Consider the following 13,804-nt stretch of genomic DNA (forward strand, 5'->3'; position numbering starts at 1 on the left):
TAGCCTTTCCCCTTCCCCTGCCCAGAGGTATCATACCTTGTAACAAAGAATTTCTTAAAAGTGAAGGAGGTGGGGCAGCTAGGTGGCGCAGTGGATAGAGCACCGGCCCTAGAGTCAGGAGTACCTGAGTTCAAATCCGGCCTCAGACACTTAACACTTACTAGCTGTGTGACCCTGGGCAAGTCACTTGACCCCAATTGCCTCACTAAAAAAAAAAAAAAAAAAAAAAGTGAAGGAGGTGCATTTTGTAATGTAAAAATTTTTTTTACTGACCTCAATATGATACTAATTATACTATTAGTGTGCATTAATTGATAAAGCATATGTATTTTTTGTGACACGTTATTTGCCACAACTTCTGAAGTGTACATATGCCTAAAAATTACTTGTATCCTAAATTTTGACGCCTAGGAGATCTCAATAATAATTATAAACATTAATTAAAGTTGTTTTTGCAGCCTTAACATTTGGAAAGCCTTTTTTTGGTTGGGGAGGTAAGGTGTCATTTAGATAATCCATATCTCTTTAAAAGGCTTTGTGGGTGGGCAGTTAGTTGGTGCAGTGGATAAAGCACCAGCCTTGGATTCAGGAGGACCTGAGCTCAAATCCAGCCTCAGATACTTGACACTAGCTGTGTGACCCTAGGCAAGTCACTTAACCCTCAATGCCCTGCAAAAAAAAAAAAAAAGGCTTTGTGGGTAGATAGAGCCAAGATGATGGAGTAGCAGGAAGCAGTACAACAAGCTTCCTCTCTGCCTATCCCCCCAGTTCTCCCAGACACATCTAGAAAATGTACCAACTTGAATCTGGGTGGGGAAAGCCCAGAACAAATGAGTGAATAATTTTCCCAGCCCAGGATGGCAAAGGAAAGAGACTGAGGAGGCTGTGCACATGAGTTGGGATTTGCCCAAGAGCATAGTGCAGAGCATTTCAGTACAGGGAGATAATGTGTACCAGGGCAGGTGGAGGACCCAGGCCCATACTGGGTCACCTCAGCAGGGACAGGTGCCAGTTTTGTTGCCTGATTTTCAGTTCTGGGTCACAGATACAGGGTGCACTGAGAAGGGGATCTTCCCTTCACAGCTCACTACTCTAATACAAACCTTGGACTGTGTACTGAGGAAGAGAAGGTTTAGAAGCAAACAGCAACAGGGTGACTCAGATACCAGGAGCAAAGCAGGGTCTCAGTTCCAGCATCTAGCCTAGTTTGAAGCCTACAGATGGATGACTAGGCAGGAATTCCAGACCAAAGCAGAGTGTCCAGTTCTGTTACTGAGCCAGCAGAGCTTCCCATATGCTTAATAGTGACTGAGTCCAGCAGCAGTGTACTGTTGGTTAGAACCAAATTCTGGTCAGGAACTTGCTTATCTCATTCTAGGGGCACAGTGATTAGACTGTGCCTGGAATCAGACTACTTTGGGAATACTAAAAGCCTGCCAGGTCCCAGAGAATTGGCGTTGAGAGCCTGGAACAACATAAAACTTGATACCCCAAGAAAGCAGGACCAGCTCAGAACTTCCCTTCAGAAGTGTTCAGAGCCTAGCCTTGATATGAATGAAGTCTGAAGTTAGGAAATAGACTGAACTAATGAGCAAACAAAAAACTATCCTGTCACATAGAGTGACATGGACACTCAAGACACAAACCCAGAAGAAGAGAAGGACTTCAAAATATGTACAAGCAAAAGCCTCAGAGGAAAACACAACTGGAGAACAGATTCAGCTAGAATTCTTGGAAGAGATGAAACCAAGTGTTTAAAAATGTTTTTGTCGATAAAATGAGAATACCAAAGGAAAAAAACTGGAAAAGAAATGAGAACTATAGAAAAAAGAATTGGAAAAGAAATTAACAGCTTGGCACACGAAGTACAAAACTTTTACCAGGCAGCAAACTCCATGAAGATTAGGATAGATCAAATAGAGATAACAAGTAATATTAAAATAGTCAAAAGACTAAAAAAAAAGAAAGAAAAAAGTAATGTTTTGTAGCAAAAATAACTAACCTGGAAAACAGATTAAGAAGAAAAAATTTCATAAAGGATCATCAGACTACCTGAACACCATGACTGAAATGAGATTCTGGATAACATATTTTGAGAAATCTTAAAAGAAAACTGCCCATATTTTTAGGGCCAGAGGGCAAGTAGAAATAGAAGGAATAACCTTCTGAAAGAAACCTCCAAGTGAACTCCCAGGAGCATTATAGTAAAAATTCAGCACCTCTAAGTTTAAAAAAAAAATACTGCAATCAGCTAGAAAGAAAGAATTCAAGTACCAAGGAACCACAGTTAGGACGACACAAATTAGCAGCCAGTCCCAAAAAGGAGTGGAGAGCTTGGAATATGATATTCCATAAGGCAAAGAATCTGAGTTTACAGCTAAGAATAACTTGCCTAGTAAAACTGAGGAGTATAATGCTACAGGGAGGAAAAATGCATCTTAAATGACGTAGATGATTTCGAAGTATGCCTGATGAACTGCTGTGGAGAAACTCTGAAATACAAACACAAGAGTTAAGAAAAACAAAAACATAAATGTGAGTTAATAATTATAAGAGATTAAACAAGGACAAATCACTTGCATTCTGATTTGGAGAGATGATATTTGTGTACCCTCTGAACCTCATCATTGGGTCATAGAGGGAGGCCTATTAGACAGGAGGCATAGGAGTGGTTCTGTTTTCTCTTAATGATCTTAAAACAAGAATGGAAAGAGAGGGCAAGAGTAATACACTGATTGGGGAGGGGAGGAAGGGAAGGGAAGGCTAGAAAAAATTGTCTCATATAATCAGTACAGACCAGGAGGCGGAGTTAACATCTGACACTTGAACTTTGCTCTCATTAGAACTGGTCAAAGGAGGGAAGAAAACACACACACACACACACACACACACAGAGTTTTGTATAAAAATGAATTTCACCCAGTAGGGAAGTAAGGAAATTGGGGGAGAAAGGATAATTAAAGGTAGGTTAAATTAAGGGAGTGATTAGTCCTAAGCAAAATAAACTCTGAGGTGGCAAAGAATAGGAATCTGAGGAGGTGGCTATCAACTGGGCAATGGCTGAACAAGTTATGGTGTAATTCTGTGGTGGGGTAAACCGATACAGAGTGAAGTGAATGGAACTAGAAGAACAACAATGTAGTAAAGACAAATTTGAAAGAACTAGAATGAATGAAATCACCAACCATGATTCCAGAGGACTTCTAATAGAGAGATGAAAGACTCAGTGCAGAATGAGACATATTTTTGGAAGCATGGCCAGTGGGGAAATTTGTTATATGTGTTTATAACAGGGTTTTGTTTTTTCTTTTGTTCTAAGCTGGGTGGGTGGGGGTTGGGGTAGAAGAGAAAGAAGGAAGATTTTTGCTAATCAACTAAATAAATAAATGAACATACACACTCTCTTACTTTCCAGGGAATTGAGCTTCCCCCCCCCCCATTTCCCTGTAGGCAGGCAGAGGCCTTCACAGTCAGTTAGTTAACTTTAGAACTGACCTCAGAAGTTGTAGGTGCTTAATAGATGTTTGTTTCTCACATTGTAAAGCATTTTAAAAAGTAAAGGCTGATTTTTCATACAACCACAGTTTGTTCAAGGTTACCAGAACTGCTGCTTAGTATCAGACCAAAGCTGTGCTACTGGGAACCAGCAAGTGCTGCTGAGTCCTTCTCGATTCTTATTCACTTCCTTAGAGCCTATTTGATAATTTGTTGACATAGAAGCCAAGCTGTTCAAAATGACCCAGTGATAAGCTTTTAAAACAGAGCTTCAGCAAGATAGTGTCCTGACTAGGCATGTCTATTTGGAAAGCTCCCAGTGAATAGGCACAAGTGACATGTCATCCAGCCACAGGATGGCAGAAGGTAGACATTGCCTATGCTAATTCTCAAACCTCCATGGTATATACCAGGTACTCAGTGAGCAGCACCTGGCCAATCTTCACAATTTGGCTTCTCATTTTCTTTAAATTTGCTATTCACTCACATACTCCAATGTACATATTAAATTTTTTAATATAATCTTATTCTGGTACCTTTTTGGTTTGTGGAGGTGAACTCGGGTTCTCAAAGGCTATTCCATTGGAGCTTATGCTGGAAAGGTTTTTTTAGAGTGTGGGCAAAGGGGAAGACTATATAAACCTTCCAGGAAATAGCCTATCAATGTTTAGAGGAGGTTCATCATCAGATCAACATTATCAAAATGTCTTCAGTGTTTTGGACACGCAAACTCATGAAGCCTTTGAGGTGTGGAAGGATTCCAGTTTTTGTTAGTGGCAGGAGGGAGTACCAACACTAAAGAAAATGCAGATTATTTGAAGTGAAGAAGTAAAATACCTTTGGTTTGCCTTGTTCTCTCCATTTTTAATTGTTCAGATCTCTGGTATCCTTCACTAATTAATAGGCATAATAAACAAAAGTAAATTTCAGCCTGGCCTCTATTGAACTCTATTAACTATCCTGATTTAGTGGTGACTGAATTATTCCATTTTTACAGTAAATTATTGAGATTAAATTGAAAGAGTAGTACAGATGGTCAGACTATCAATCTTCTGAAATATCTTCTCTGGAACATCCTGATGTTATAGCAAAATTACATGCCTCATTCCCTTCCCTTGAGTGTTTCTGATACATCATGCTGTGAATCATACCATGAAATTTAAAGAGATAAGGAAAACACTCCTTGAGTTAGTGCTCCAAGCCCACGGATGAAGGACTTTCTTACACTTTAGCAGTAAGGAAAACTCGAAAGGTAGTATAAATACTCAAGTATGATTGTAAAAATGTTCTGGTCAGTAATCGGAGTTGGCAGCCAACAAAAGCTAATATGATTTTAGGCTACATTAAGAGAGGTATAGCGGGCAGCTAGGTGGCGCAGTGGATAGAGCACCGGCCCTGGAGTCAGGAGGACCTGAGTTCAAATTTGGCCTCAGACACTTGACACTTACTAGCTGTGTGACCCTGGGCAAGTCACTTAACCCTCATTGCCCTGCAAAAAAAAGAAAAAGAAAAAGAAAAAAAAAGAGAGGTATAGCATCCAGTACTGAATAGTGTCCAGTATAGTTTCCAGGGAGATACTAGTCTAACCATTCTCTGCCTTGGTCAGATCATGCCTAGAACATTGTTCTAAGTGACACATTTTGGGAAAGATATTGCTAAGCTGGAGAGCATGCAGAAGAAGATTAGGGGAATGATGAAGAGACTGGAGATCATGCCATATAAAGATCAGGTAAAGGGAATGGGGATGTTTAACTTGCAGAAGACTTGGAGAAGACACACTAGCTATCACCTGTAAGTAGGATTGGTATATAAATAATGTGTAGATTTTATATGTTAGAATATACACGCATATTTATGTTATAATCTGTGTGTGTGTGTGTGTGTGTGTGTACTTGCTTCGCCCTGGGGGTGTGAGTAATAGAGGGAAATGGTGGAGAAGAAGCTTTAAGCTTTGGTCTAAGGACAAATTTCTTGATAGAAGCAGGACTTGGCTGCATCAGGAAGGACGTGGTGAGTTTCTCTTCCTTGGAGACTTTCATGGAAAGACCCTAGGGCTGATTTTTGGCTATATTATGGAGGAAATTTCTTTTCAGGTATGAGTAAGTGGTATTATGCCTCCAGAAAAACATAAAATCCCCTGGGTGCAGAAATTCTTTCAATTTGTGTGCATGCATGTGTGTATGTGTGGGTGGGTGGGTGGTGGTAAGTTGTGCCCTGCACATAGGAAGCACTATTTTTATTTTTGTTTTGAATTAAGTTGAATTGAATTAGTTTCTGTGATTTAGTGATTTAGACAAAGGAGATTTTGTTTAATGTAGTATTTTTTTTCTTCATATAATAATCTTTTGTCCAGTGTTCTGGCTTTAGTGAAACCCTACTTTTAAGTGTTTGATTATTGAATTCTGTTGTAGAGTTAAACATTTCAGATATATGAACACAGTTAAAAAACACTCTTTATACCAATATTAATTGCTCCTGGATAGGCTGTGCCAATATAATAAAAATTACAGTACTACTTAATTTACTTATTCAGTATCTTGCCAGTCAAACTACCAAAGGCTTATGTAATAGATCTAGAAAAAATAACAATTCATCTGGAGGAACAGAAGGTCAAGCATATATCAAAGGAATTAATTTTTTTAAAAAGGTGAAAGAGGGGCAGCTAGATGGCGCAGTGGATAGAGCACCGGCCCTGGATTCAGGAATACCTGAGTTCGAATCCGGCCTCAGACATTTAACACTAGCTGTGTGACCCTGGGCAAGTCACTTAACCCCAATTGCCTCACCAAAAAAAAAAAAAAAAAGGTGAAAGAGGTGACAGAGAGGGTGCTAATAATACCAGATATATCAAACTGTTCTACAAAGCTATAATTGTCAAAACTATTTTGTTTGTCCTTCTGTTATTATATACATCATCTGTAATATGTATTTTCCCTTTCCTATATTGTTTGTTAGCATTGGTTATGATATTCTGTTATTTTTTAAAATTTATTTATTGTTTATTGTTCCATCAAGGAAACACCCTGTGTTTCTTGACGAAACAAAGGGGGAATGTAAAGAATTAATTGTTATTTGAGGTTTTTATGTCTTGGTGTGCACTGGCTTGGGGCTCTGCAAACCGCACGGTGCTCTACCCACTGGTTGTAGCCATTGCCAGGGCACTGGCACCACACGTCATCACCACTCGCCGACACCTACATGGGCCTGGCAAAATTATAATGATTGGAAGCCTAGTGAGGGCAGTCATGTGACTCTAGGTTTGGAGGAGGAGAATTGGGCATTCTAGGTGGAAGCTGGAAAGCAACAGGTGTTCTGCTGCATATTTTAAGCTGATTCCTAGGCGGTGGTATTTTTTCAGGTATTATAATTTCCCTTTTCCCATTTTATTTCCTTTCCCTTGATCCTACTGATCCTGTTTGTGGTGTTTTTTTTTAAGTTTGTTCTTGTTAAAATAAATCTTGGGGGCAGCTAGGTGCAGTGGATAAAGTGGATAAAGCACCGGCCCTGGATTCAGAAGCACCTGAGTTCAAATCTGGCCTCAGACACTTGACACTAGCTGTGTGACCCTGGGCAAGTCACTTAACTCTCATTGCCCCGCAAAAACAAAACAAAACAAAACAAAACAAAACAAAAATAAATCTTGTTCTGTTTTGAGGGAGGCTGCTGGTCTCCTTCCTTGCCCTAATATTGTGGCAAGCTGCTTAGCTAGCACTCCTCAATTAAAAATTGGTCCCCACACTGGTTAAGAAATAGAGGTTGATCAGTGGAACAGATTAGATATATAATATTACAGAAACAAATGAGCACAGTAACAGAGTGTTCAATAAACCCAAATATCTCAGCTGTTGTGGGAAGAACTCACTGTCTGACAAAATCTAGTGGGAAAACTGGAAAGTAGTGTGGCTGAAACTAGTTATAGACCAACATCTCACATTGTATACCAATATAAGCTTCAAGTTAGTACCAGGACAGGGCTTCTTAAACTTTTTCTATTCACAACCCCTTTTTGCCAGAGAAATTTTTATGCAACCCCCAGTATATAGATATATAAAATAAGTATACATAACCTTTTGCTGGTTTTTGTTTTGTTTTGTTTTCTTTTTTGCAGGGCAGTGAGGGTTAAGTGACTTGCCCAGGGTCACACAGCTAGTAAGTGTCAAGTGTCTGAGGTCAGACTTGAACTCAGGTCCTCCTGAATCCAGGGCCAGTGCTTTATCCACTGTGCCACTTGGCTACCCCATAACCTTTTATTGTTGACAAATTTTTCTTGACCCCCACATTCAGTTACACATTTGGGGTTGTGACTCACAATTTAAGAAGCTTTGATCCAGGACATCAAGGAGGACATCACAAGGAACATGGAAGAAATTACCTGTCTGACCTATAGATAGGGGAAGAGTTAATGACCAAACAAGAGATAGAAAGGTTCACGGGAGGCAAAATAGAAAATTTTGATTTCATAAATTAAAAAAAAAATTACACAAACAAAACCAATGCAAGTACACTTAAAAGAGAAGTGGGAAATGGGAAAATATTTGCAGCAAAAGTCTATCATAAAAGTTTCATTTCTAAGCTTTATTGGGAACTGAGTAAAATTTATAAGAATAATAACTGGGGCAGCTAGGTGGCGCAGTGGATAGAGCACTGGCCCTGGAGTCAGGAGTACCTGAGTTCAAATCCGGCCTCAGACACTTAACACTTATTAGCTGTGTGACCCTGGGCAAGTCACTTAACCCCGATTGCCTTACTAGGGGAAAAAAACAAAACAAAACCCATTTCCCAATTGATAATCAATAGATACAAATAGGCAGTTTTCAAAGGAAGAAGCCCAAATTATTAATAGTCCTATAAAAAAAAAGCTTAAAATCACTAATAATGAGAGAAATACAAATGAAAACAATTGAGGTGTTCCACCCTACACTCATCAGGTTGACCAAAAAAAAAAAAAATGACAAAAGGCTTTGGGAAAACAGGTACTTTAATGCACTATTGGTGGGCCTGTGAATTGGTACAGCCATTTTGTTTGTTGTGACTTGCCCAGGGTCACGCAGCTACTAAGTGTCAAGTGTCTGAGTCTGGATTTGAACTTGGGTCCTCCAGAATCCAGGGCTGGTGCATTATCCACTGTGCCATCTAGTTACCCCCAGTTCAGCCATTTTTGAAAACTGTACTTATTATTTGAGCCATTACTAGGTCTGTTCCCCAAAGAGATTTAAAAAAAAAAAGGGGTAAAAGGATCCACATGGATTTTTGTGGTGGCAAAGAATTAGAAATAGTGAATGCCTCAGGAAAGGCTGAATAAGTTATGGTTTATGTATGTGATGGCATATGTATGTGCTAGGATACTATTATGCTGTAAGAAATGGAGATGAAGGGAATGATTTCAGGAAAAAACCTGAAGACTTGTATGATCTGATACAAAGTGAAGTGAGAAGAACCAGAAGAAAAATGTATATAACATCAATATTGTAAAATGATAAACATTTTTGAAAGACCTAACAACAATGATCAACAAAATGATCAACCACAATTCCAAAGGATTCATGATGAAACATGCAATACACATGCAGATAGAAAAGTGATAAACTCTGGGGGCAGCTAGGTGGTGCAGTGGATAAAGCATCAGCCCTGGATTCAGGAGGACCTGAGTTCAAAATCTGGCCTCAAACACTTGACACTTACTAGCTGTGTGACCCTGGGCAAGTCACTTAATCCTCATTGCCCCGCAGGAAAAAGAGTCCAATACAACTGAAAGGTGATTAAACTCAGAGTACAGTTTATCACATTTTTTTTTCTAATTTTTTGGTTTTGGACAAAGCTAATTTGGAAATTTATTTTGCTTGGCTATACATGTCAGTAATGAATTCTATTTATTTTCTCAATGGGTGGGGGAGGGAGAGAATTTGGAATTGAAAATAAAATTGAAATAAAAAAATAAAACATTTCCCTTGAAAGAAGAAGTTTCTACTTCCTCAGTACCTCTTCCCAACCCCCACAGACTAAATTGAAAACATTTTTTTATCAAGGAAAGAGGTTAAGCTGGGTGATTAAGGCATAAGATATGTTGTATGTTGCAATAGTGGAAATCTTTGTAACACTTTTCCTTTATTGAGCTCTTCACTTTTTTATTCCTTCTCCGTCTTCTCTGTCCCTACTCCCATATTCTTACCTTAAGAAATTTCTACTACTCCTGGGGATTAATCAGTAACTATTGAATAGACATCATTTACTACACCAGTTACTAGATAAGATGCAAAAGAAGTATTCAGCTTAATTTTTTGTTATTTATTGAAAGGGACCTTGGCGATCATTTATTTTTATCTCTTCATTAATATAGATGAATAAACTCAGGCTCAGAAAATGTAAATGAATTGGATTAGAGTATAGGTCTTTTGACTTGTCACTTTCTTTTCCTGAAATCACACTGACTTTCAGCCCTTATGTTTATAATCTTGGGGTGAACAAACTATCTCTCTCTTCCTCCCTTTCTCCCTCTCTCTCTCCCATCACACACGTCTCCTATGTGAACACTAGAACCTTCATTATGTACAACTTGGTTTTTTAAAGTATATAATCAGTTCTGCATTTTACTTTCAAAAGTGTCCTACTTATTTCAGTTTCCTTCTGACTTTCCTTCAGTTTTCTCTTGTGCGTTTAAAAAGTTTCAAGGATTTTTTCTTCTTTTTTCCTCCCTTCCCTAAATGCAAAAAAGAAAAAAAGCAATACTTCTATTAAACATATTCAAGAAAAAATTCACCCATTGGCTATGTCCAAAAATAGATGGCTCATTCTGTACTTTGAGTATATTATGTCTCTACCAGGAGTTGGCGTAGTATGTTTGTCATCAGTCCTTTGGAGTCATGATTGATCATTGTATTGATTAGAGACATTAAATCCTTCAAAGTCATTTTTCTTTTCCTTTTGAAAAATATATTTCCACATTAATCATGTTGAGATAGAAGAAACAGAACAAAAGAAAAAAACCAAAGAATGAAAATAATATGCCAAGATTTGCATTCAGACTCCATCAGTTCTTTCTCTGGAGGTGGATAGTATGCTTCATTGTTAGTCCTTTGAGATTGTCTTGGATCATTGTATTGCTGAGTCATTCCCAGTTTTTCATTAAACAATATTGCTATTACTATGGTACAATGTTCTCCTGGTTCTGCTCATTTCACTCAGCATCAGTTCATGTTGTTCCAGGTTTTTCTGAAAATTGTTTGGTCATAATTTTATAGTACGATAATATTCCATTACATTCCTATACCACAACTTGTCCAACCATTCCCCAGTTGATGGGCATCCCCTCAGTTTCCAGTTCTTTGTCACCACAAAAAGAGCAACTATAAATATTTTTGTACGTGGGGGTTCTTTTCCCTTTTTTATGATCTCTTTGGAATACACACCTATTAGTGCGATTGCTGGGTCAAAGGGTATATACAGGTTGGTTGTCCTTTGGGCATAGTTCCAGATTGCTTTCCAGAGTGGTTGGGTCAGCTCACAACTCCACCAACAATGCATTAGTATCTCAATTTCTCCATATCTTTTCCAGTATTTTCCTTTTCTATCATATTAGCCAATTTGATAGGTGTGAGGTGGTACCTCAGAGTTTTTATTTGCATTTCTGTCATCAGTAGTAATTTAGAGCATTTTTATGTGACTATAGATTTTGATTTCATCATCTGAAAACTGCCTGTCCTTTGACCAGTTATTAATTTGGGAATGACTTGTATTCTTTTAAATTTGATTCTGTTCTCTATATATTTGAGAAATGAGGCCTTTATCAGAAACCTTGGTTGTAAAAATTGTTTCCTAGCTTTCTGCTTTCCTTCTAATCTTTGTTGCATTGGTTTTGTTTGTATAAAAACTTTTTAATAGAAGTGTCCATTTTGCATTTCATAATGCTCCCTATCTCATTTGGTCATAAATTCTTCCCTTCTCTATAGATCGGACAGTTAACTATTCCTTGCTCTCCTGATTTACTTTTGGTATCATCCTTTATGTATAAAGCATGTATCCATTTTTGACCCTGTCTTGGTATATAGTGTGAGATGTTGGTCTATACCTAGTTTCTGCCATACTATTTTTAAGTTTTCACAGCAGTTTTTGTTAAATAGTGAGTTCTTATCCCAGAAGATGGAGTCTTTGGCTTTATCAAACAGGTTACTACAGTCATTTACTGCTGTGTTTTGTGTACCTAATCTATTCCACTGATTTACTACTGTTTCTTAGCCAGTGCCAAATAGTTTTGATGATTGCCACATTATAGTATAGTTTTTAGATCTACAGCTAGGCCACCTTCCTTTGCATTTTTTTCATTAATTCCCTTGATATTTTTGACCTTTTGTTCTTCCAGATGAATTTTGTTATTATTTTTTCTAGCTCCAAAAAATAGTTTTTGGTAGTTTGATTGGTATGCCACTGAATACATAAATTAACTTAGGTTGAATTGTCATTTTTATTATATTAGGTTGGCCTACTCATGAGCAATTGATATTTTTCTGATTGTTTAGATCTGACTTTAATTGTGTGAAGTGTTTTGTAATTGTGTTCATGTAGTTCTTGGGTTTGTGTTGGCAGGTAAACTCCCAAATATTTTATATTGTCTACAGTTACTTTACATGGAATTTCTCTTTCTATCTCTTGCTTCTGAGCTTTGTTGGTCATGTATAGAAATGCTGATGATTTATGTGGATTTATTTTATATTCCGCAACTTTGCTAAAGTTGTTAATTATTTCAGGTAGTTTTGTAGTTAGTTGATTGTCCAAGATTTTCTGAGTATATCATCATATCATCTTCAAAGAGTAATAGTTTTGTTTCCTCATTGCATATTTTAATTCCTTCACTTTCTTTTTCTTATTGCTACAATATTGAATAAAAGTGGAAAAATGGGCATCCTTGTTTAACCCCTGATCTTACTGGGAAGGTGTCTAGCTTATCCCCATTACAGATAATGCTTGCTAATGACCTTAGGTAGATATTACTTATCATTTTAAGAAATGCTCCATTTATTCCTATACTCTTTAGTGTTTTTTAGTAGGAATGGGTAGGGTATTTTGTCAAAAGCTTTTTCTGCATCTGTTGAGATAATCATATGCTTTCTGTTGGTTTTGTTATTGACATAGTCAATTATGGTGATAGTTTTCCCAATATTGAACCAGCCCTACATTCCTGGTCTGGTATATAACCTACCTGGTCATAGTGTATTATCCTGGTGATATATTGCTGTAATCTCTTTGCTAATATTTTAATTAAATTTTTTGCATCAATATTCATTAGGGAAATTGGTCTATAATTTTCTTTCACTGTTTTGCCTCTTTGTGGTTTAGGTATCGGCACTATATTTGTGTCATAAAAGGAATTTGGTAGGAGTCCACCTGTTTTCCCAAATAGTTTATGTAGTATTGGAATTAATTGTTCTTTAAATGTTTGGTAGAATTCACTTGTAAATCCATCTGGCCCTGGGGATTTTTTCTTAGTGTGTTCATTGATGGCTTAGTGAACAGACTATATTAAGATGAAGGAATAGAGAAAATTCAAGGTAGCATACAAGGTAGCTGTAAATGCTATGGGGGTTTAGAAAAAACTAGAGGTGAATGTTACTTAAGTTGGATGAAATTTCCTGGAGATGTGGGACTTGAGCTGAATCTCAAAGGACAGGTGGTGAGGTGCTGGGAGAATAACATGGGAGTGGCATCCCATTAAATTCAGCAAATATTTATTTCAACCTGAAATTTGGGGAAGGAGTCACAATGGAGAGACTGACTTGATTGAAGTAAAGGGTGTACTGTGGGGGGAGTGTCACGGGAAGAAAATCTAGGTAAAAAGTTTACAGGGAAATGGTAAGTGAAAGCAGTTGTATAAGTCATTGGAGAAGATGAACGAATAGGAGGAGAAATAGCAAAACTTTTCCAAAGTAGGGAAGGATGTATGTTTATAGATTGAAGAGTAAAGGAGCCTGTCAGCTGAGAAATTGGACAGGCAGGAGTGGAAGGGGATAAAAGTATGCATGTGAGAACAGTGTCTTTCAGGAATTGGAAAGGGATAGCTATTTAGGATCCAGTTGAAAGGGAACCGCCTGACTCATCTGATTCATGACTTCTGATTTATCTATATGCTTCATGGAGTTGGGTTGTAGCATCACCTTGATCTGTGGGCATATATCCAACACATGACGGGATTCATCATGAAAATCCTTTGGCTTCAAGGCTTCAATTTCTATAAAATGTATTAGTTTCTTTTAAGAAGTATATGCCTAAAATTCTGTAAATTTTGTTGCCTGAAAATGGGCAACATAGTTGTTTTGTG

General features: G+C 37.7%; 1 protein-coding gene across 1 annotated transcript in view; it reads left to right on the forward strand.

Annotated features, from left to right (window-relative positions):
* Positions 1–13,804, forward strand: part of RRAS2 (RAS related 2) — a 98,815-nt gene that overhangs the window by 26,673 nt on the left and 58,338 nt on the right. The gene's annotated exons all lie outside the window — the stretch shown is intronic.

The sequence above is a fragment of the Dromiciops gliroides genome, chromosome 6 (genome assembly GCF_019393635.1).
Source record: "Dromiciops gliroides isolate mDroGli1 chromosome 6, mDroGli1.pri, whole genome shotgun sequence".
Taxonomy (NCBI): domain Eukaryota; kingdom Metazoa; phylum Chordata; class Mammalia; order Microbiotheria; family Microbiotheriidae; genus Dromiciops; species Dromiciops gliroides.